General features: G+C 39.8%; 1 protein-coding gene and 1 long non-coding RNA gene across 2 annotated transcripts in view; one reads left to right on the forward strand and one right to left on the reverse strand.

The window, feature by feature from the left end:
• Positions 1-30: 30 nt before the first annotated feature.
• Positions 31-23,941, forward strand: part of SIAH1 (siah E3 ubiquitin protein ligase 1) — a 106,087-nt gene continuing 82,176 nt past the window's right edge. The window contains exon 1 of the mRNA XM_084644293.1: positions 31-263. The gene's annotated coding sequence lies outside the window, so the exon portion shown is untranslated. The remainder of the gene's footprint in view (positions 264-23,941) is intronic.
• Positions 227-23,395, reverse strand: LOC311528853. The gene is made up of 3 exons (XR_014713717.1): positions 22,970-23,395; positions 11,886-12,018; positions 227-288 (listed from the first exon to the last, which is right to left on the reverse strand). It is a non-coding gene; the product is annotated as an uncharacterized lncRNA (long non-coding RNA).

A 23,941-nucleotide genomic window follows, 5' to 3' on the forward strand; every position in this document is an offset into this window, starting at 1 on the left:
ATTCTCCAGCATCAAAGGAACTTCGAAAATTCCATTTCCAGGTGGCTGAGATACTGTATCTCAGAAGCATACCAGTCAAAAATGTAAACTCTGTCTTGCAATATTAGAGCTCACTCCCTCAGAGCTGTGGCAGCTTCATGGACAGAAATATCACATTCCTCATACAAGGACATGAGTAAAGTAATCAGCTGGCCATTTATTCATACCACCTTCAGATTCTACAAGCTGGACATCCAGTCATCATCTGATGAAGCCTTCAGTAGGTGGGTGCTCCTCCCTGTAATATCCCTGTAAAATTAGGAAAGGGTTATATTCTTTTGCATCTGTACATAAGTGTGTATACAGTACGCTCCCATTTATCTGAACAGCCTGGGGGACATCTGAAACTTTCAGATAATTGGGTGTTTGGATAAACAGTAGTGCTATTTTGAACTGCATTTTCACCTGGGGGTCTTACTGTGGATCTGGATAGCTAGGGATTTTGGATAAAGCAAATTCAGGTACCTGTAATTATACTGCAGTTCCCACCACCCCAAGTGGACACTGCTATGAAAATCCCAATGTCATGCACCTGTGGAACTCATTATGAATAAAAATAGAAAAAACCTATCTGTGCCTTATCTGAAAATGTCCTTTCTTGGAGTGATGAGGTCCATGGATCCAACCCACACCCAAAGGGCTGTTAATTGGAAAAATATATGGTATTATTATTTGGTACTCAGTTTGTTACTCCTCAAATTCCTTGCTCTGCTGTAGAATTATTTTATTTAGTCTTAATGTTTTATTTTCCTTGCCAATATAGAGTGGTTAGTTTTCCTAGGTATGGAAAATGTCTCAACTGGCAGTTTCTCAGAGGTGGAGCCACACCTCCCTGCCCCCAGTGGACAGATGTTGTCTGTCTCCAAGGCTCCACAGAGCAGTGAGACAATGTCATGGAACTGTGGTCCTCATTACTCCTAGAAAGGAATAATGAGGACCACATGAGGGGAGGCATGGATAGATTTCCCTGTTCCCTTTCTGATGAAGGAAAAAGACTGCAGTGTTCAAGTTTCAGGGTAGCAGCCGTGTTAGTCTGTATCTGCAAAAAGAATAGGAGTACTTGTGGCACCTTAGAGACTAACAAATTTATTAGAGCATAAGCTTTCATGAGCTACAGCTCACTTCATCAGATGTGAGTAGTAAGTAGTAAGACTCTCATTCAGTTAAGCTGCTCTGTAGTCTTGCACAAAACGTATTTAACTTGGAACTGGTGGCGTGGCATGGCAGGCTACTATATCTGTGACCTTCTCTCTCTTGCTGTAAAGTTGGGGAGAGGAACACACTCCCATTTCTCAACTACTATTTAAAATCTCATTGGTTTTCTTATTTCCATTAACTTCAATGAGCCTATGACAATCTGTATCAGTTAAGGATCCTCCCCCTAGCGTCCAATGTCCTAGTGCCATAGAATGTAGCATGTAGAGTTCTCAGAAGTTAAATTGAGCCTGCTTTCTAATATAGACACAGTCTGGGATTGTAAAGGGTAATCAGAGTTAGCTGTCAAGGTAAGTGAAGGGTGTGCATTTTTAAGAAATAAACTCCTGAAGAGAGTCTTATCATTTAAATTACTTAATATAGGTTGCATCCGATGAAGTGAGCTGTAGCTCACGAAAGCTTATGCTCAAATAAATTTGTTAGTCTCTAAGGTGCCACAAGTACTCCTTTTCTTTTAACTATAACCATTAATTATACCTGAATATTGATATTGTGCCAGAATTCAACATCTAGAATAAAACAGTTCTGGGTTCAGTTTCTTTGGCACAACAAATGGCCAGATCTTCAGTTGCTGTAAAATGGTTTAATTCTGTTGAAGTCAAGGTGCTTTGTTTCTGTAGCTTCAGTAATAGCTATCGCACTTTAAATTCACACCCTACGTTAATTCGAAACAACTTTCAAGTGCAGACAAGCCCAAAGTAGTTTTCTAGCTCACTTGACATCAAAGCCAATGCACTCTTTCCCTAACTGGCAACACTCATTTTGATAACTTAATGCAGGCAATAGCCGATACTGTTGGTGAACATCTGTGTGTGTCTGATCTTGTCTCTTGCAGAATCTGTCAATCTTAAAACACACTGCATACACATGCCCACTTTCATGTGCATACTGGCTTCATTAACTTCCATCTTTGGAGTGCTGAGAAGAGTCCAGCACCTTTATATGTATACATTGTGGTCTTTGTCCTTTTGTCCCAATTTCATACTTGCCAACATTTGAAAGCCGAAACATGGACATCAACATCTCAACTGTATTAGAAAACTTTTGGGGAAGAAGGTAAGGTTCTCTGCTGCACCTCAAGAGGGAGGTGAGTAAGGCTTTAAGCCACCTTTGTGCTCTTCTGATTCTGGGCTGTTTGGGTCAAAGTGGCCCCTAGTATAACTTAATCCTGCAGGGGCTTTTCATGGTCTCCACAGAACTACATTTCATTCCCCACTCCAGCACACTCCATATGCCAGAGCTGGGAACAGAGTCCTTTGGAATACAGTCTCTGGCTGCATTCCTCACGTCCTCTGCTAAGTATTTCTCTCCTGAGTCAGTGCTTTGAGTGGGAAACAATAGAGACAGTCCTGTCTAAATAGTGGATGATAGTGAGTATTATATATTCTGCTTCACCATGTTTAGGGTCGTATACCATGCCCGTCTTCATGGTAGCTGAATGCCTTGGCGTTTTGTATCCTGTCTTTTTTGTTCTTGCTGAGAAGTACAAATTTGTGTAATATTGTGTGTAACAGACAAGAAAACATGGTACTTGCCCTGCAGAGTTTACGATCCAAGAGTTAGATTATGTAGTACCCAGCATAAGCAATGGGGTCACAATCTGGCTCTAAATCTCTGCCTCTCATTCAGTGCCTTACTCGGGCTGTTGGAATCTGTCTCTAGCTAGTTTTTGGAAGAGCGCTTCTGAGTGGTAATGGCATAAGTTTCTGAGCAGATCTTCTGGGGAAGGACATTGGCTCATACAGTGCTTTTATTGACTCTGACATGGTATCCTTCTGGTTCACAAGCTCATGGGCTGCATTTTATATGAACGCCTCTCTCTCACTGATGCTTTTCTGCACTGTGTGCTATTTCTAGGTGAAGGCTTGATTATGTTCTGAGTGGTTCTCCCCCGTGGAAGGCTTGTAGTTCCCTCTACTGTGATGTATGACATGCTCTTTTAATAAAAAAGCTATTTGATTCTTCAAGATTTTAAGACCTCCTAATGTGCTGTCAACTGAGTAAGTTGTCATATTCTATTACTAGAGGGGTTCTGATTTGTGGAAAAATCTGCTTATAAAACTATGCACATATCTGATATGTTCCCATTTCCACCTGCTGGCAGAGGGCATAAACCCAGCAGGCCTGTACCTGTACAGCAGAGCTCTCAAGGATATTTGACCTATTATTCAGTGCAATCTCAACCAGACCTCCAGGTCTGTGTGTGCATAATTTTGTGCATATGCATTTTGGTATGCTAATATCTGTACGCACAGTTGAAAGACTGTAATGCCTGGGCATAGTTGATAAGCTGTTCACGCACAAATGTGTTTTGTGCATGCAAATTCTTTCGCATACATGTGCATACTTATGCTCAAAACATGTGGTTACATCTTACTCCTGAAACAGTGCGGCTATGTAGACTACATTCCTCGTGACTTCTCAGGGAAACCAACCAGTTTTACTACCTTAATTACAACTGATTAAACCCCATAACATTTCATTATATCTAAAATGATTGCATCATCACTACAAAAATAAGACACTGTCTCCCCCTTTTAAAAAAAAAACATTCCAAAGAATGAGGAACAGTCAGTATAAAATTGAGACAGTTTAACTCTGTAAAATATTGCTAATTCTTTAAGACTTGTATTGAATTTCTGAATATAAAACATTTTAAAACCCCAAATTCTAAGCAAGTATGTTCTAAGAGCAAGCTCTTTTAGAGCCAAGAGGGCCCAAAATTTTCTGAAAACAGACTCCGTTTCGGTACATGTGACATTTTACAGATTCTCAGGAGCAAATAACTGGCACATTTTGAAAGAAAAGCAATTATTTATACAGGTGAGTCGCATCATATGTGCATTTAATTTACGCAAATTCAACTATACGTGCTCGGCAAAAAAAAAGAAAAATAACAAGATATCTGTAAATAGTTTGGGCGATTCCACCCAACATTCCACTTAATTAACATATGCCCCGGAGTGAGCGTGAGATGGGAGACGTGAATTTGCTGTTCCCTCAGTCGGTCTCAGTTCCTGCATGCCTCTCATAGTGTGAGCATCTCGTCATGCTGAGTGTGATTCTAGTGTTTAAAGATACGTATTTTTCGTACAACATGACCCCTAAACACAAGCCAACTACTTCATCTGGTGCTCAACCGAAGAAACAGCGATCTGTTCCAACGCTGGAGGAAAAACTGGATGTGTTGGACTTATTGAGAGATGGTATGTCAGTCTCCAACGTGGCGTATAAATATGGCTGCAACTAATCTAGCATCCGTGCCATCAAGATTTGAGAGAAATTCATCAAGCTGTGGCATCAAGTGCTGCAATAACTACTACAGTGACGAGCCAGGTGCATGATAAGACTAGTGAAGACTGAAAAGGCATTAAACTTACGTCTGGAAGACATGAACTGTAAATGTGTGCCTATCGATGGCAACACATTGCGAGAAAAGGCTCTTAGCCTCTATGCACTGTTCAAACCTCCCACCGAAGAGGGACAGCCTTCTGATGAGAAGGAATGCAAAGCCAGCCTAGGTTGGCTTAACAGTTTTAGGAACCGCTTCTACCTCAAAAACATGCAGACTACTGGTGACGTTGCATCTGCCAATGAAGAACTATTTAATTTCTGAATACGATCCCTCTATGGAACGAAGCCTCAAAATCACACGTAGTATTATGGACAATTTGAGACCATATCAAGAAATGTTTGAGCAGCTCAAGAGACAACAGCGACAGTTGCCGATCACCATGTTTTTCAAGGAAAAACAACCAGCAGCAGATGAGCCTACTCAATCAACTTCTCGAGCTGAACCAGAGCCAACCACTTAGTCTACGACTCGCTCGCTGTCACCCAAGCTCTCTATCACCTTTGTCTCCTGGATCGACATCAAGCCCTGATGACCCCCTGTAATTACCTCTGTGTAATTACCCCCTGTAATTAAAAATACAGTACTGTAAAATTATATTTTGCATATGTACTCTTTATTAAATACTGTACATTACTGTATACATTATACATGTATACATATTACTGTACAGGGTTGTATACACAAAACCATGTACAGTATACTGTATGAGTGATTTAAGGGATTTTCAAGGGTAATTTTGACTATATGAGATTTTAGCCTTACGCGCTGACTTTAGAATCTAACCCCCGCGTAAGATGCGACTCCACTGTATCATGATCAAAATCTGGAAAGTATGTTCTAATGACTGCATTGTAACTGTGCCAATTTACACCATTTGAGCATCTGGCCTTATTTCTTTTTCTCAACCACAAATGACAGAATAGGTGAGCCAGTCCTTTGAGTATCAGACTACTGTGACCTGTTGTTCCACTGTCTAGTTTATAAATGGAAGTACATTATTAAAGGTGATGGGTCTTTTTATTCCTGGCATTGCAGATTTTAATCATCATTAGGGCCCTACCAAATTCACAGCCATGAAAAACATGTTGTGGACCGTGAAATCTGGTCTCCCCCTGTGAAATCTGGCCTTTTGTGTGTTTTTACTCTATACTATACAGATTTCACAGGGGAGACCAGCATTTCTCAAATTGGGGGGCCTGACCCAAAAGGGAGTTGTGGGCAGGGGGGTCACAAGGTTATTTTAGGGAGGTCACGGTATTGCCATCCTTACTTCTGAGCTGCCTTCAGAACTGGGCAGCCGGAGAGCGGAGACTGTTGGTCGGGTGTTCAGCTCTTGAAGGCAACACCCCGCCAGCAGCAGTGCAGAAGTAAGGGTGGCAATACCATACCATGCCACCCTTACTTCTGCACTGCTGCCTTCAGAGGTGGGTGGCCCGAGAGCGGTGGCTGCTGACTGAGGGCCCAGTTCTGCAGGCAGTAGCACAGAAGTAAGGGTGGCAATACCATACCATGCCAGCCTTTCTTCTGTGCTGCCGTTTGGCGGCAGCTCTGCCTTCAGAGCAGGGCTCCCGGCTGGCAGCCGCCGCTCTCCAGCTGGCTAGCTCTGAAGGCAGCACTGCCGCCAACAGCAGCACAGAAGTAAGGGTAGCAGTACCACAATCCCCCCAACAATAACCTTGCCACCTCTCCAGAACTCCTTTTTGGTCAGGACCCCTCCAATTACAACACCATGAAATTTCAGATATAAATAGCTAAAATCATGAAATATACGATTTTAAAAATCCTGTGACCATGAACTTGACCAAAATGAACCTTGAATTTGGTAGGGCCCTACTGATAATGAAATATGTTGTAAGAGAAAACACGGTCCAGCAAGGTTACCAGCAAGAAAATAAAATGAGGTTTTCATGTGAATAAAAACAAAAACAGACTAGTCGGCACGGCGGCAGCATGTTCTAATAGATGAAGAACCAGTTGTCACCTGTAAAGCCAATATCCATACACTCCAGGTCAAAAGAAAAAAAAAGAGCATGTTATTAAAATGATTAGCTGACAGAAAACAGTCCATAGTACCTTTAAAACATCCCCTACTAGGAAATATGTGTGTTGATGGCACTAAAGTAACTGCAGGGGGAGCCAGTAGCCAGTTCTTTCAAAAGGAGATGAAACAATTTCTCAGCCATTACGAAAAAAGGAGTGTACTTATATGGGGATGTGTGATCATAGCAAACATTTGCACAGTTACTCAGACTTAACACAGAAGTTTGTTTCTTTGTCCCCTCGTTTCTTTGTGCTCCCCCATTGCACTGTCAGTATTCATTGGATGTCTCTTGCCCTTATACTTAAATTGTAAACTATTGAGGGCAGGGACCATCTTTTTGTTCTCTGTTGGTACAGTGATTAGCACAATGGGGTCTTGGTCCATGATCAGTGTGAAATTGCAAAGAGCCTGAAAAAACCGGAAGAGCATGAAGGTCAGATCCTAGCCTGGCAGGACTTTGAGGGGGAAGGAGGAGGAGGATATGCGGTGGAGGTTTATAAATCGGTTTCCACAGGAAATGTTTACAACAGAGGGCTTTGAATTAGAAGTGTTTCCCAAGTGGTGGGTCCCAGGAAGGGTCTAGGTGGGTCACGCATGCCCCAGAGGCACTCTCACCCCACAACTTCCCCTGGGAAGCAGCAGACAGTGATATCTGGGCAGTGGCGGCAGCAGCAGCAGTGCAGAGGAAGCAGCAGGAGCCAGAAGGAAGACAGTCAGTGAGTGCCCTGGTAGCAATTACGGTGTACACACACACACACACACACACACACACACACACACACAAAAAACCAGGTTTTTATTAAAATATATAACCTACAAAGATGGCCTTGCTTATAATAACCTTTCTCCAAAAACACTTTAAAAGAAAGCAAAGGTGTGTCCCATCTAGTTCCTTTCAATGTAAGGTACTTTCTCCATAAATGAATTCCCTAGATAACATTTTATATCATCTAGACACACAGTTCTACGATCTAATATCAGAATAAGAAAAGCAGTTCAATGTTTTCTTTAGCATTGCTATAAGCATCAAAGAATAAACTAGCATATTAAGTAAGAGATAGGTCCCCATCTTACTCCAGCTGAAGTCAATAGTAAAACAGGGTGGGAGGAAAAGAAAAAGATGGTCATAACCTTCTACCATTGATTATACTGGGTCCTGATTCCTCACAAAGATCCTCTCTGCAGAGGAGCATGAGGAAGTACTAGTATTGATGAAGCTCCATAATGAATTAAAAGAAAAACGGTTCATGTTTCCTTTAGGAAAAGCCAATTAAAAATGAGGTAAATGATGGCATTTCTTTGTACTTTGTTCCTCTGAAAAAAAAGACTCTCTAGACATGCCATGAGGTTCAATAGCAATTATTTCCCTATCAAATCAGCTCCATTTATAACAGAAAAGATATTTTATTTTCCCCTCCCTAATTATCAACCCTGCAAACTCACCTTGGGATCTAAGATTCAAGGTGGGCTACAAAAAGAAAAGGAGTACTTGTGGCACCTTAGAGACTAACCAATTTATTTGAGCATGAGCTTTCGTGAGCTACAGCTCACTTCATCGGATGCATACTGTGGAAAGTACAGAAGATCGTTTTATACACACAAACCATGAAAAAATGGGTGTTTATCACTACAAAAGGTTTTCTCTCCCCCCCACCCCACTCTCCTGTTGGTAATAGCTTATCTAAAGTGATCACTCTCCTTACAATGTGTATGATAATCAAGGTGGGCCATATCAAGGTGGGCTACTTATTTCTGCTTCTGCACCAGTAAGAAAGGTTCTGCAGTTGGTGCCCTCAGCAACACTTGTGCAATCCTATGTCCCTCAGTAGGTTTGACCAGGTGTACAGTATTGGAATTAGTGAACAATCCTGCTGATAAAACACAGGCTCACCCTCACCAGCACACACTGTCTGATCTATGGTGGCTGTGTAGGGATTGTAGGAGTAAAAGGCAAAAACATAGGCCCACCGAGCTGTCATAGGCCAGAAAAGACTTACCCATGTGCTTAACTTCAAACACCATGAGTAGACCCTCTTGAACATTTATGCATATAATAAATGGAACTCAACGGTACTTAATGTGCATTGTTTCTGTTCCATTGGAAACACAGGAAAACTAACACATGCTTAATCAGGGGCTTAATGTTAAGTACCTGCATAAGTCTTTGCAGGATTAGGACACTAGGCAGCAATTCTGCAGACCAACTTGTGGGATCAAAGCCATGTTTCTGTCACTAAAATGAACAGATAGGACATTGAGTATACCCAGGGCACATCTTTGAGTAAAAAGGTGCTATTTTTACAAAGGTCTTGTCTACATGATGCCTGAGTCTGCACCAGCTGAGGTGTAAATTCCAAGGCACACCAGTGTGTTATGCACTAACTGTCCCATCTAAACCCTATTGGTGTGCAGTAAAAGTTCCCTAGTATGGGTTAATGTAGTCCTACGTTAAACAGTACTACCTTAACCCACACTAAGGAACATTTATCACGCACTAGCAGAGTCTACACTGGTGCACATTGGAGTTTACACCCCCATCATTCCAATTCTTTCCATTATAAACTGCCATAGATTCACTCCCTCGTCCCCCACCATCCGTGGTGAATAGAGTATAAAGAGCTGAGGGAAAACAATGTCTGTCTCAAATAAATAAATAAATGGGACACTGTCCCTCTCTAATGATTCCCTGGCTGAATTCTGGTTGAATATAATGAAAATAGAATTGGTAATTAAGACAATTGTGAGAACCAACCAACCTTTGAACTGTCTTTATTTCAGTCATTGCATCCCCTCTGGGTAATCAGATATAGGGTGACCAGATAGCAACTGTGAAAAAACGGGACGGGGGTTGGGGGGTAATAGGCACCTATATAAGAAAAAGTCCCAAAAAACAGGACTGTCCCTCTAAAAACGGGACATCTGGTCACCCTAATCAGATATGGAGATATAAGACTTGGTTTTCCACTCAGATTTTTCCATCCAAGCTCTTTTTTGATCCATTCCTATTTCTCCCCTTCAATGTTTTTTTTAAAAATGTCATAATCAAGGCTCTGAATCACCAAAGCCCTTTAGCAGGTACATAAGTGCTTTGCTGAATTAGGGCCAAAGAAAGCAAAAATACATCACAACCATCAGGGACTCACTGAACATTCACACAAGGATATTAGAATAGGAATGTGGAATCATTGGGACTTGCTTCTTCAGCCCTTTAGACAAGTGCATAGACCCATTAAGGTTAATTGAGTAAAGTCTGCAGGTTGGGCTCCTGCTGAGCTGTATGACAATCAAATACTATATTGTGTACTAGACATCTTTAAGGAGTCTCTATTTAGAAGTCTGTGCCATGGTTCATGGATAGCTATTTCAATTGTATTTGAATTACTTCCAGAGACTGCTTTCTCTTACCTAGGTTTTTACTTATTTTCTGACCCATTCTAAAAAGAAAACAATTTCAGTGTATAGATTTCAGTTTGATCTGAGTGAGTTGGCTCAAGCATGGACACTTTATATTGATCCTCCAGGCAGACATGCAGTCTTCCTCAATGAACTCTCAGGCTTACTCAACAGATAAGCCAGCTGGGGAGGGTTCAGCAGCTAAAACAAATGCCCTTCCCCAGACCATATGCTCTCCCCTTGACCATATGCCCTCTGTGACAGTTCTGGATTAACCCAGTGTGTGTGAACCCATATTCAGCAGATGGCATCTTTGCAGACCATTGGAATAACTAATGGAACCTCTGGTATTTAAAAAAACAAACAAACAAAAAAAAAACATACTCTGCTAGCCAGCAAAAGGACGAGTTAGCTGGGAGTTTTTCCATATCTTTTTTCTATATTGTCACAGTGCTTTGATTTCTTCGCCAGAAGCAGTAGAAATCTGTAGACAGGAGAAACATCTGGCATAGGCTTAGAAGATTTGTTTTATATGATTTTTAAAATAACATAAAAACCCAGGTAAGGACACATCACAGATATAACTGATGAGGTAAGTGGAACAAATTGCCTGACCATAATCTAGTAATCTTGCAAAATCTGGCATAAGAGATGTGGCACCTCCAAACTTCACAGGGTGTTACACTAGTTCACAGATTGGCTCTCTGTAGTTTTTTGTCCATTAATAATTTCATTTAATGAATTATAAGAACTGATGTGTTCCATATTCTGATTGCAAGTTTGTCAGTCACAGCAACTTAATTAATTGACTCAATAACTTTAAAGAGGCTAGTATCTCTGCATAATCACTTTGTATATGACTCTCCACAGGACAAGGAAGATTTAACAAGACACTTGTGTAATCTGGGAGTAATGCCACCATATTGTAAATTTTTGTTCAGTGGAGGCTGAGCTAATCAATACAGAGGCAGCTGCTCAGAAGTCTCTGTGGTTAAACAGACCAGTCATCCCTTCATCACTATTTAAATACAGAGGAATTCCTAAGGAGACAAACACTTGTAAGAGGTTTCAGTGTAGCAGCCGTGTTAGTCTGTATTCGCAAAAAGAAAAGGAGTACTTGTGGCACCTTAGAGACTAACAAATTTATTTACTCCTTTTCTTTTTACTTGTAAGAGGCTTACCTCACAACTGTCAGTGCACACAGATTACTGGCATGGCAATTATACCAAAAATGTTGTGATCATTATTTCACTTTTAAGTAAGGCTTTCATTGCCTGCTGTATATGTTTTCTTAAAACCACAAACAGTTTCTTTTTTGAAAAATAGCTTGTGTACATAAGTTTTAAATAAATACTTATAGGGCAGTATTCAAAACAGGAGTTTTGGTGGAGGATAAACTAAGGCCTGGGAACAACTGCGAAAGCAAAAACCATGAAATATTTTGGAAGTATGTCAAGAGCTCTTTTGGGCCATTAGGCTTTGATTTCATATCAACATACAATCAAACCTTCACATGTTATGGGGCAAATCAGCTCGGCTGCAGCAGGCAGGCATCCAAACATCCATTTGGTGTATCATGCACATAGCCATTGTGCTGCAGGAGAATGTCAGTCATTTCAGAATGATTTTTAATAATTTCTAGCAAAACAATTATGCCTTTTGCCAAGTTACTACAACAGATACTACTTTATCAACACATGAACATTCATGCGATCACTACTTCGTTATAGCAGTTATTGGCAAGATAAGAACCCTATCATGTTCCCAAGTGTAATTAATACCTTAGACATGCAGGCAAACTCAGTGATTACCAGCATGGGAATTACACAGACATAAATTTACCTGGTTCAATGTTTCATTGCTTTCAATTTCATTAAAAGAAGGGTTTGCTGCAATGTCCTCAGTCACCATTCTCCTTGCTCCATAAGAGGATTGTTGTGGAATAGTTTGTAGCCACCTTCCATCCCAGAGGTACCTGAAGTTCAGTGGTGGTGAAGGGATACAGAATAAAATTTTTAAAGGTCATGACTTAGGAGCCTGAGTCCCATTTAAAAAGGGGATTTAGGCACTTAGGCCCAGATCAGTAAAGGTATTTAGGCTCCTAACTTCTGTTGGTTTCAATGGGAGTTAGGTGCCTAAATACATTTGAGAAGCTGGGCCCTAGGAGCCTCATTGCTAGTCAGTGGGAGTTAGATGCCTACAGATGCAGATAGATGTCTACAGGATATTCAGAAGTGCCTGGATGATTACCACCTACTGAAGTCCTTTCTGTTCTAAAATCAGTTTTATTCTGGAATAGTGTCCTCACCTGGGGAGTTATACCAGCAGAGTTGTCATGGAACAATTATAAAAATAGTTATGTCAGTTAATTTCCCCATGTAGACAAGTCTTTAGTTTTAACTATCTTGCTTCTCTGTATAAAATATCAAGGTATAAAATTTTAGTAATATTTTATTGAAGATGCAATATAGATATGTATATCATATTGTATGTCATAATGCCAGAGGGGATTTTGGTGCTTATAAATGAGGAGTAATTTCTCTTTTTTTCAGAATCTGAGTTCAAAGTTTTGGTTTTTCAGTGTAGCTTTTTATTGAAGTCTTGTCAATACATCAGAATCAGATACAAAATATACTGTGAGTAAACATTCTTAGAATAATCACACCTGTACATTGACTTGAGATTCCAACCTTTCCTCCTTTGAGCTGGAGGTGGTGTGGGATATCATTCCGGGAGGATCATCAAGGCCCTTCAGTCTGTGATAGGCAGAAAGCCCCCCAGAACTCTCTAGTGCATGGGGGAGCATGGACACTGCTACACCACATGTAGAAGTGCAGCATAGTTACCTCCCCACAACTCTGTTGGTAGGCACAGGAGGTAGTGGTCTACTCCTGGTGGGGAACAACTTGCATGCAGTTCTGTCCTCTCTCAAGTGCAAGGGCTGCAAATCTTGTTGATGATTCAAGGACTGAGGAAGGTTTCTTGCTCCCTCCCCTTCTTTCTCCCTATACCTGCATAACAGCAGGTCATGATCTATCTAGCTCTATATACATTTGAAAGTTAATATCTGCATACCATAATAGTTGTACACCATACTCTGGTGACACAGGGGACCTGGAAAATCTCTGATACTTCACAAAGGCTGAGTTGGGTCTGTCCAATTTTAGTTTAAATTGTCCTTTTGTCTCTGTCTCCTGTGCTGCGACACCTAAGGATGTTCTGTCATGTCACTTAAAAAAAGACCAAGCAGCTTTTCATTTCTTCAGTTTGTTTTGAAACAAATACGTGTGGCGTTCCATTTCCACCTGTTGCCACTCTTAACCACTTTATATAAGAAGGCAGAAGTGCTAACCTCCATGTTCTGACTGTAGTGTGTTTCTCCGCCAAAAGCTTTGTACATTCTTCTGTGTTCTGGCATCTGTTATTTCTGGATTATATTTTGCTCATTATTTCCAGCAGGGAGATCTCAATACCTTTCATTTTGGGTGACAGTTGCTGTTTCTGGCAATATGTCTATATATTTTGGGACAGTACTATATAATTTGGTCCAAGCTCCCTTCTCCATTGCAGTTTCTCCAATAATGTAATTTCCATAGCCCATTATCTGGAAGCAGGGGAACAGAATCTATGTACAAGTGATATGGTGTTCCCATCAAATTATAGGCAGTAGCACGACATCCTGTATTATCTGATTACATTCTTCTTATATTTAGAAGTCAAATGCTTTCCCCCATTCTTTAAGGCCTTTTTTGTTCACTTTGTTCTACCTGTTTTTCCTTTCCATGGAGAATCCTGGAATAAAACTGTCTTCAATTCAGTTATGTCTTGAGTTATTTGTACGTCATTTTTTTTTCTGTTGAAATACTACACAGCTGGAAACAGTTACAAAAGGAACTTACAAAAATCCCTTCTATTCCTGATGTTCCTCAGTGGTATAAACTCTGAAATAAAGTAGTGTATAATATTTTCTGATAAGCTACTTTCTCAATTATTAGGCTTTCTAGTAGTTGAGGTAACTATTGTTAACTTGTTTATTATTCCAAGGGTTTTTTAATCAGATCCAGTACTCTATTGTAGTCATACTTAAAGATGCTTCTTAAAGCAGTTTTCTTCTATATAGTAAAGATTCAAAGCTGTATTAAGTCAATGTTTAATTGTAAAGTTTTGAAAGAACAACCATAACATTTTGTTCAGAGTTAGGACCATTTCAGAGTTACAAACAACCTCTATTCCTGAGGTGTTGGTAACTCTGAGGTTCTACTGTAACTGAACTGCTCAGTAATAGTGACAAAAATGTAATTAAATTTAACATCCTTGTAGGGGGGAAAATATCAAAGAAATCCACAAGAGTACCATTTAACTTCAAAAAGGGTAATTACACAAAAATGAGGAAGCTAGTTAAATGGAAATTAAAAGAAACAGTACAAAGGTGGAATGCCTGTAAACTGCAATCAAACTATTTAAAATCATAACAGAGGCTCAGATTAAATGTATACCCCAAATAATAATAGTAATAATAATAATGAATAACAACAATAGTAAATAATATAATTAATAATTTTAAAAAACCATAGGATCAAAAAATGTGACCATGGCTAAACAGCAGAGAAAAAGAGGCAGTAAAGGCATCCTTTAAAAATTGGAAGTCAAATGCCAGTGAGGAAAATAGAAAGGAGCATAAACTCTGGCAAGTCAAGTGAAAACGTATAATAAGGCAGGTCAAGAAACAATGTAAAGAGAAACTAGCTAAAGACACAAAAGCTAACAGCAAAATTATTTTGAAGAACACTAGAGGTAGGAAGCCTGCCAAACAGTCAGTGAGGCCACTGTACTGCACTGTACAGGTGCCAAAGGAGCACTGAGGGAAGACAAAGCCATTGCGGAGAAGCTAAATGAATTCTTTGCATCTGCCTTCACTGCAGAGGATGTGGGAGAGATCCTCTCACCTGAGCCATTTTTTTTAGGTGACAAATCTGAGGAATTGTCCCACATCGAGGTGACAAGGTGGGCGAGGTAATGTCCCTTTGCTCTGGAAGTCCCTAAGCCTCCAACTGCCAGAAGCTGGGACTGGATGATAGGAAATGGATCACTCAAAATTGCCCTGTTCTGTTCATTCCCTCTAAAGCATCTGGCACTAGCCACGGTCAGAAGACAGGATAAGGGGCTAGATGGACCATTAGTCTGACCCAATATAGCTGTTCTTACGTGCTCTTATGCAGAGCCTCCAGTCTTTCTTTTTCTTTCTCAAGTAAGGCAGTTCTTCCCCATCATTTTTTTCTTTACATTGCTAGCCATTCCAAGCAATTTCCCTCCAATTACGATGTTTGCTGCATCCCACAGAGTACCATAACTGGTAACTCCTGTATCATTTAATATTACATATTCCAGCATTTTAATCTGTGACACTTGTGTTCTGATGTAGAGAATAATTTCATATTCCATGCTTTCCTTGTTTTTCCCATGTGTACAGTTTATACAGCAGCTCACATTGGGGCCTGATCTGAAAAAATAATATTGTCTATACCAGTTTTATAGACTCTATACAAAGGTTTACAATTGACAAACATAAACATTCTATTCTGGAATATGAACACTGGCTCTTCCAGTATATTTTCTAGTCTTTTTTTCCAGAATGTGATTATTTCCACATATCAACCAATTGCATTTCAGAGACTGATTTTGGATATTGCTTATTATATTTTCCTTCTTTCCACATATTAGTGTTTTATCAGACTTTCTGCTTAGCTCTAAGTCTGACTTCCCTAAACATAAATAAGATATACTTCACTTATGGAGTAAGGTCTAAAAGAATACTATTAATAAATTATTTACGTGTTTCATTAGGGTACAAAGATTTATTAAGATAGTTCCTCGTCCGTTTATATTTCCAGATACAGGTATATCTCTACTCTCTTTGTCAGATAAGGATGGCATAATTTAGAATGAAGAGTTTTCTATTTAAAATAGCATCTTCTCTTTGCTTTTTCCTTTGATAGGATGCAAAGTATACTTCTTCAATCCAAACTTTATTTTAATTTAGCTGATTCATCAACTGTGAGATGAGTCTTTTGTATGCCTACAGATTCAGGAGGTAGCTTCTTAAGATGATTAAGGACCTTATTTTTCTTTAGGAGGTTATTATGGCCATTAACATTCCAGGAGACTATTTTATAAGTACTGGTGGTCCCCTTTACGTAGGAGAGTAGATAAAATAGAATTTCACACACACACACACAGTACTTGCCTAAGGTATGTGCTATGGAAGAGAAATAATCTTCCTCATATGCTGCATTTAACTTAGATTTGGCATTTTTAGAATTGCCAAAGAGCGTAAATCAGAGATCTCTCTCCCTTTATCTCTTTGTGTGTGTGTGTGTGTGTGTGTAAACCCTTCAGCATTCCAGCAGTAAATCCTGCCAATGAAAACTAGCTAGCTACCTAAATAGAACAAATCAACAGGAAATCTCCTGAAAAAAATTCCACCAAAAAGCTAGATTCCCCTATCTTCCCAACCATACACACTTTGTGAGTATAAATTTCCCGTATTATATGCTTGGGTAGTCAACAAGGTGAATCTGAAGAAAGAGAAGATTTTTAAAGGGAAAACAATTAGCAAATTGTATGCAATTGGTATTCCACATATGAAGTTCGGCTTTCAGTTTGTACTTTTTCGGGACTTTCTTTACTGGCCTGGTATGCTGCATTTGTTAATTAACTCCATCTGCTGAAAGACTGGTCTGGCACTTTAATACTATGAAGAGTTCCTTTATTTAAGAGTCATGCTATATGGTAAGCTTAGAGATTCTACTTGCCTTGCAAGAGCTACTGTAGAGTAGTAACAAAAGTAACAGGGTCAATATGGATTTGTATTACAGATGTCCAATTTTTGCTGATGTTGATGCACTGTAGAAAATCCTGGCCTAAGAATGTGATCTTGTCTCTAGGTGTAAGTTTTGCATAATACAATCCACCAAGCATATTTGTTGGATCATATTAAAGAAGTTCTGTATTAAAATCACAAATGAGTTTGATTCCCCAGAGTTTAAATTCCAGGGTATTACTAATTAAGAGGTCTCTTGGTTTTTGGTGCTGTTTCTCTCCCTCCATGTGTGAAACTTGCAAGCTGCTAATTGTGTTAGTACATTCTAAGACAGAGTCTGTTCTCAAAGCAATTCACAGAGAGAGAGACTCAAAGCAATACTCTAACAACAGAAACAGCACCCAGAGACTCCCCACCCTTTTGTTGTATTAACAATTGTGATTAAAATAGAGATCGAGGATGTATGTGGATGGATGCTTGGTGTGGATAATAACTGAATGATCAGGGAGGTGCCAGCCTAAGAATCCAGTGTCCATCGGCTGAAGGAGGCGTCAACTGGAAATAACCAGAGGACCCCGACCCCCCCCGGAGGGCAGACTGGAATCCACCCAACAGCCTCAAGGATGGGAGAACCAAAGAACAAGATAACATCTTGGAGCCGTCAGGAATGTGCTATCTGCTGATTGATTCAGCAACAGCATGATGAAGCAATTCCCATAGACTGGCATAGGAAGAAATTCCTATAAAAATAGACTCTAAAAAGTGAGAACTTCGGGGTCTGATTCTGCAAACCAACTTCCAGGAGCATCAGATGAGCATCTGACAAGGCCCTGCTCCCTCCTCATGTCCAGGCCACCTGGCCAGTGGCTTGGCATGAGCAACTCTAAGGCTGGTAACTATGATAACAACCTTGCAGAACCTGTGTGTGTGTGTGTGTGTTTGTATGAATGAATGTGTGACTAAATATGAGATTGAATGGCATGTTATAGCTATAACTAACTGCTTACTATGATTCTTTCTGTATTCACAATAAATGTGGTATTTTGCCTTTTTCCCTTTAATAAGATCCTGCTGGTTTTTATTTTATTGGTACAACATATTCCCATACAACATGGGACATTTAAGTGGGTAATCTTAGCTGGATGATTATGGTAAATCAATTACAGTACTGGAAAGTGAATATTATAAAGAAGATGACATTTAGAGTGTGCTGAAAAGAACTGGAAGAGTAAATGGACCTTGAATATTGGACCTTCTGAGTTGCAAGTGATTAAAGTAAGCTACGCATACCCTTAGTTGGCAACATGTTGGGGAATTTTGTTTAAATGTGAAACAAATATAAAACCGGGAAAATGTTATTGTATTTATTATTTATGTAGTTTAGGGCCTTATATCGCACCGCTGAAGTCAATGGGATGTTGACTTCAAAGATCAAACACTTAAAGAATGAAGGAAAGAAAGGGCTGTAATGTCCATGGAAAGTGATCACATTGGTGTTGGATACATATCTGTTCAGTTGGTTTTGTGTTTGTGTAGCCCTAACAGCATGCCAGGCACTCATTCTAGAACAGAAACCATGCTCTTCCACATTAGTTTAACCATTCTCATTGTGTACTAAAGTTAGCAATTCTGTATATCTTTGTAATTTACTTCTTTATTATATGTAATGCATGGGAATTGAGTAGCATCCCTTTAAATAATTTGTGAGCCCTTGAGTGGCCATCCCTGTGTTCTAGGCTTGAGACGACACCAGACATGTGCCAAAGCAGCAGTGCGTATACGTAGCTAGGCCATGCATGCTGTAAATAGTAAACATGGATATTTTAATCCCACTCTGCCTGTGTGGTTTCTTCCTGTTATGCATGTTGTGTAAAGAGCAAGACATATCATCCTTATGCCTTTAATAAAAGATTGAAGATTTGGGAAGTTGGTTTGGACTGGAGTGATGAGGGAAATTGAGCCTTAGTGGAAGCAGGTGCAGCTGCAACTTCATTCATCTCAGTGGAGATACTAGCTTATAATAGGGCTGAATTTGTCCATGTTTCATTGTGCTCATTAGTAGCCTGGCTTATCCATGATATAGACTACAGCTAACAAGTTGACTTATGTATAGTGTCTACTGACAGTACTTTTAATTTTCTTCTTATTTTTAAGTGCACACCACTTGCTATCGAAAAGCATTTGACTTCTTTCCTAAACAGTATGGCTCAAAACCAAGGAGGGGGTTCATGCCTGAGAATCTCAGATGGAGGGAAGCATCTCCCTCCAGTCCAGAGTTAGGCACCTAACTCCTTTTGAAGTGTGAGACTTAGGCCACACCCCTCTTCATCTCACTCACATTCTGACTCACTCACTCATATTCTGTAGTGGCTAGCATAGGTGGCTTCCTGCTCAGTGTGCTGGGTTCTGTGAATCCCTAACTATCCCCATGCATTGTACAGGGAACCTGGGCACCCAACTCAGGGTTGTGAATTCCACTAGGTGATAGGGTACCTAAATGTTCACCTTGTGAATCTATCCCTAAGTGCCTTTCTGCATCTGTAAGTGCCTAAGTACCTTTACAAAATCTGTCCCCTAGTAAGGTTGTTACATTATCACATTTTACCTGCTCTATTGAAAGTGTCTTGCCATATGCAAATTTGTCTTGACAAAAGTTAAAAAGATTGCACAATTTGTCTAGCTTACTGCCTGAAGTTTTAAAGGACACTTAACTAACAGTCTGTGTTGCTTGGCATTGATTCAAATATAGTAACAAATGAAAAGCAGTCTGAGAGCTAGAGTTTAGCGCTCTAAGTAGAAAGACCTTCTTTCACAGAGGTCTGTTTAATCAACCATCTATTATTTAACTTCAATTTTTGAAATAATTTTTAGGGAGCTGTAAAGATACATGACCAAAATGTTCTTTTGATCATCTGGGGAATGCCAACATCCAAAGCAAAACATCAGGTCAGAACTGAGTGTGATGCAGTCATCCTAGTCCACTACCTTTTTCAAAGGAGACTAGAGGAGCTTGGCCTCTGTGCTCAAGTTGATAAGTAAAATCCTAAATCAGGTCCAGAGAGATGCAGTAACTTCATTTGCAAAACTTCATCTCTAGCACTGACATTGTGGAGAGGAAGCTGCAAAGAATCCGAGAGTATCTAGGCTGGACCTGTGACCACAGTTGAGAAGGTAGTTGAAAACCTGATTCCAGCTAAACCAGTTTCTACAACAGGGCCAAACTATGTAGAACCACATTTAAGAGTCCTATTATAGACTAGGTAGGGATGGTTTAAAGATCTACACTGTCTCTGCTGGTTTGACCCCATGTATGTGTGTTAGCCAGATATACTCAGAAGCCTTTTTAGCTGGAACCATGTATAACCTAGAATCATAGTATCATAGGGTTAGGACAAGAGACCACAAGGGACAGCTAGCCTAACCCACTGCCAAGATGCAAAATTTGTTGTGTCTAAACCATCCAAGACAGATGGCTATCCAGTATAAGAGCACAGTTTCCAAACTTGGGTAAAGCACCAACGTTGATGTAGGGGCCTACAAAGGAGATAATCACTTATAACATGGCACCAAATAATTGTGTCTGGCCCATTGTGTGGATAACTGTGTGAAACAGTGCTGGGATTGAATGTGTCTCTTGTCTTTGTATTTGGTTTTTGTTATTTGTTAATGCTAATAAAATGTAGGATCTGTTAAGACATGGCCAGGATAATTTCATACCTCTCAGAGGTAGCTAGGATATATGGACTAGTCACTCATCGTTTGTCTGTGTAGGAAAGGCTGATGTTTGTGCGGGCATGGTAAACTTTCTTGATTTTAATGTTATAACCATACAATCTTAAAAATCAGAGATTCAAAAAGCCTTCTTCTAGTACACCCCCTCCCAGTGCATACAATTTTAATTACTGAGCCCTGGGTTCAGTACAGCTTCTAATTGCATTCTAGACTCATTTCATCCTCCCTGCCTTGGAGGGCAATCAGCAATACAAATGTTGGGCTAGGTTGTTTTATGGGTATATTAGTACGTCTTGTTATATTGCACAATACTAACAAGATTTTTTTAAGCTAATTGTGATATATATTGGTGTAGAAGAAGTGAATACATTTATCTTGCATGACTATATATATGTCTGCTTCCTCAGTTTCAGGTATTACTTGTGCCTCATTTTACAGAGCTAAAAAGAAATCAGAGTGATTATAACTATTAGATATCAGTGCTTCTCAAAGAACTCAATTCACTGGTTTTCCAGCTTTTATTCTGCTGACAACTTTGCAGGAGAAATATTGACCCACTTCCTCTCCCAATCCCTCACTTTGTGGCTCTCAAAACATTGTGTTCTGTGGACCACCAGAAAAGACTCCACAGGCCCTGGTTAGAGAACTGTTGCTGTGAAGGAAGAGAGATCTAACTAAATTATCCTGCAGTTACATCAAAGAATTCCCTCATTAATAAATCAATAAATGTCATATTTAAACAGATGAAACACTAACAACAAGCATTCTGCTTTTAAATTGGGTGTAATGAATGTTATATATAGCGTACCCTGCAAACACCTTAACACCAATTTGTAACATTCTGAACATTCTTCATTTTTGAGGCCAAAATTTCCCATGCTTAGGTCCAAAGGCCAGGTGAAGTTCATTCATCCTGATTATGTGAGAGTGGAGGGGGAAGGTGGGAAATACAGTTTCTTCTTTTGTTTTTTGCTAACTAATAACTGAGAAATAACTGAACAAACAACATTTCAAACTTAGAATGTGGCTAGTCCTCCATGAGGAACAATCTTTTAGCTAGGGATCTGATCCTACAAATGCTTACTACCAGGCACAGTGCTTACTGCTGTTAGTCCCATTGACATCTTAGCCAACTTTAGTTCAGCTACGAATAACTGCTGGAAAGTTTCAAGCAACAGATATTTATTTTAAAATTTAAAGTCAGTCGGTCTAACCTAGCTGGTGCTTCTATGTCTGTTTTACCTTAGTTTAAAAAAACATAGTAGTAAGCACTATAACCACTCGTAAGAGTCTGGGAGAAGATCTCTTCTGAACCTGACCGGTATACTAAGATTTTAACAGGATCTAATGAGGTCATTCCCACGTTGACATGCAGGTGGCAGAGAGGACTGTACATTCTCCCTGCTGCTACTCTCAAGCCACTGGGACAATGTATATTAGGGAGAATGAATCATTTGTGTAAACATGACAGGATGTGACCTACAGTGTTTAGCATTTAAAAGGTAACAGTATAGTAGGTTATACTTTTTTTTGTAAATTCACTGTAATGGAAGAACAAAGATGCAGTATGTGTGTGCTAACTGTTTGCTTCTGTTAGCACTGATCATTGTTAATTACATTTGCACTCAGGATAACATGTATTGGAATACAGTAATAGCTATAGGAGCAGAATAACATTTTAATAGCTATACAAGATCCATTACAAGCACACCATGAAAACGAATGCCTTTGAGTCAAACTTCTCTTTTAAGGACTCTAGCTAGATAGCTCTCTGTGTTTGTAACTTGTTATATGTACAGACATGCAAGAAAAGTTTTGTAAGCCCAATAGAGAAGTGATTGGTTTTAACAAAACTAGAAATTGTAGGTACTCTGCTTGCAAACATTTTTAACTGATGTAAATTAGCTATTGAAGCACTCCGTCAGCTAGACCTACAGACTCAACACATTTTAAAATACATTTGTTATAATTCACTGGATGGAAACTTTGTGTAACGGTGAACCTTAACTGGTCTAAAGTTTGGTCCATTTTCCTTTGTGGCATATTTAATATGTGACCTTGAAAAGGCAGAAAGGTAGAGAGCAAGTCAGGACTCTGACAAGAGACACTTGTTTTGCTTCTTAACCGGCTTAAGTCATCTAGTACATGTGATAGTCAGAAAGTTACACTGCTCTGTGTAGATGGTGGGATGGATGGGGGAAGCATTCCATTTCTCTGCTTCCTGTGGCAAGCAGGTATATCCTCCTACCAGCCACTGGGGATAGAGCACTGTGAAGTATTGTGATAGCCTTCTATGAAAAGGCTGGTTCCGGCTGAACAATCCAGGTCACAAGCAGTACTGTCCAGCTGAAATAGGAAGTATTTCAGTGCTTACCTGCACCTGTCCAGTTCAGTGGACACACACACTCCGGTCCTTTAAAAATACACACAACCTTCTTCTCTCATGTTGATTTAAATTAGTGGGATTGATTAGCTAGGTCTTCTCCACATTCAGAAGAGCTCATCTTGTTTGGTTGCCCCTCTTTTTTTCCGTTGGTCTGTGAAGCATCCTGCAGACCTCTGCTTCTCTCACTTCCTTTAGCAGGTGAGCTTATACTATCTGTTTACAGCTCCTTCAGCATTTACAAGGGCAACAAAATGATGTCAACATGACCCACTCTGCCTAGTCTTTTTTTTTTTTTTAAGAAGGAAAAGTCACTGATCTCTCTGTTTATGCTGTGAAAGTGGAAGACAAAAGTCAAGTTGCACAGACTCTGCTCTAGTAAATAACAAGTGACAATAAATGCCTTGTTTATCCCAACAGGACCAGATGAGAATGTCAGTAGCTGTTGCTGAATTGTCATCAGCATTCCATTTTTATGTAACAGATCTTGGCTCTCTCTTGCAAGTGTGTTGTGCAATCTGTGGGGCTGGGTTTTGGCTTTTGGAACAATAAATTTACATAACATGGTTTCTAATCCAACCTCCCCTTCCTGGCTTGAAAGATTATCTTCATGAGGAATTTTCCATAATAAAGCTTCCAGATTCCTGTGCAATGGTTTACCAAAATAACAGTATCCTAACTCTTAAAGAGATAATACAAGTGGACAGCTGGTTTTGTTTGTAAATGGGGCTCCTATTGTTCGCTTTTAAATCGTACACCATTTTGTTGTTTTCATATCCCATTTGTGGGATGAAATAAACTTTTTCATACCACACTGACTACTGGGATCGTATCAATTAGCATGGCATGGAGGAAACCAGATCATGCCAGCTAAGATTGGTGATTATCCCAGTCCTCAGAGGCTTGTACAAATACACTGGATTGGGGGAGACTCACTTTTCCTTCATGCAATGCTTATGAAAG

This window comes from Lepidochelys olivacea, assembly GCF_965140295.1.
Source record: "Lepidochelys olivacea isolate rLepOli2 genome assembly, chromosome: 12".
Lineage (NCBI taxonomy): Eukaryota > Metazoa > Chordata > Testudines > Cheloniidae > Lepidochelys > Lepidochelys olivacea.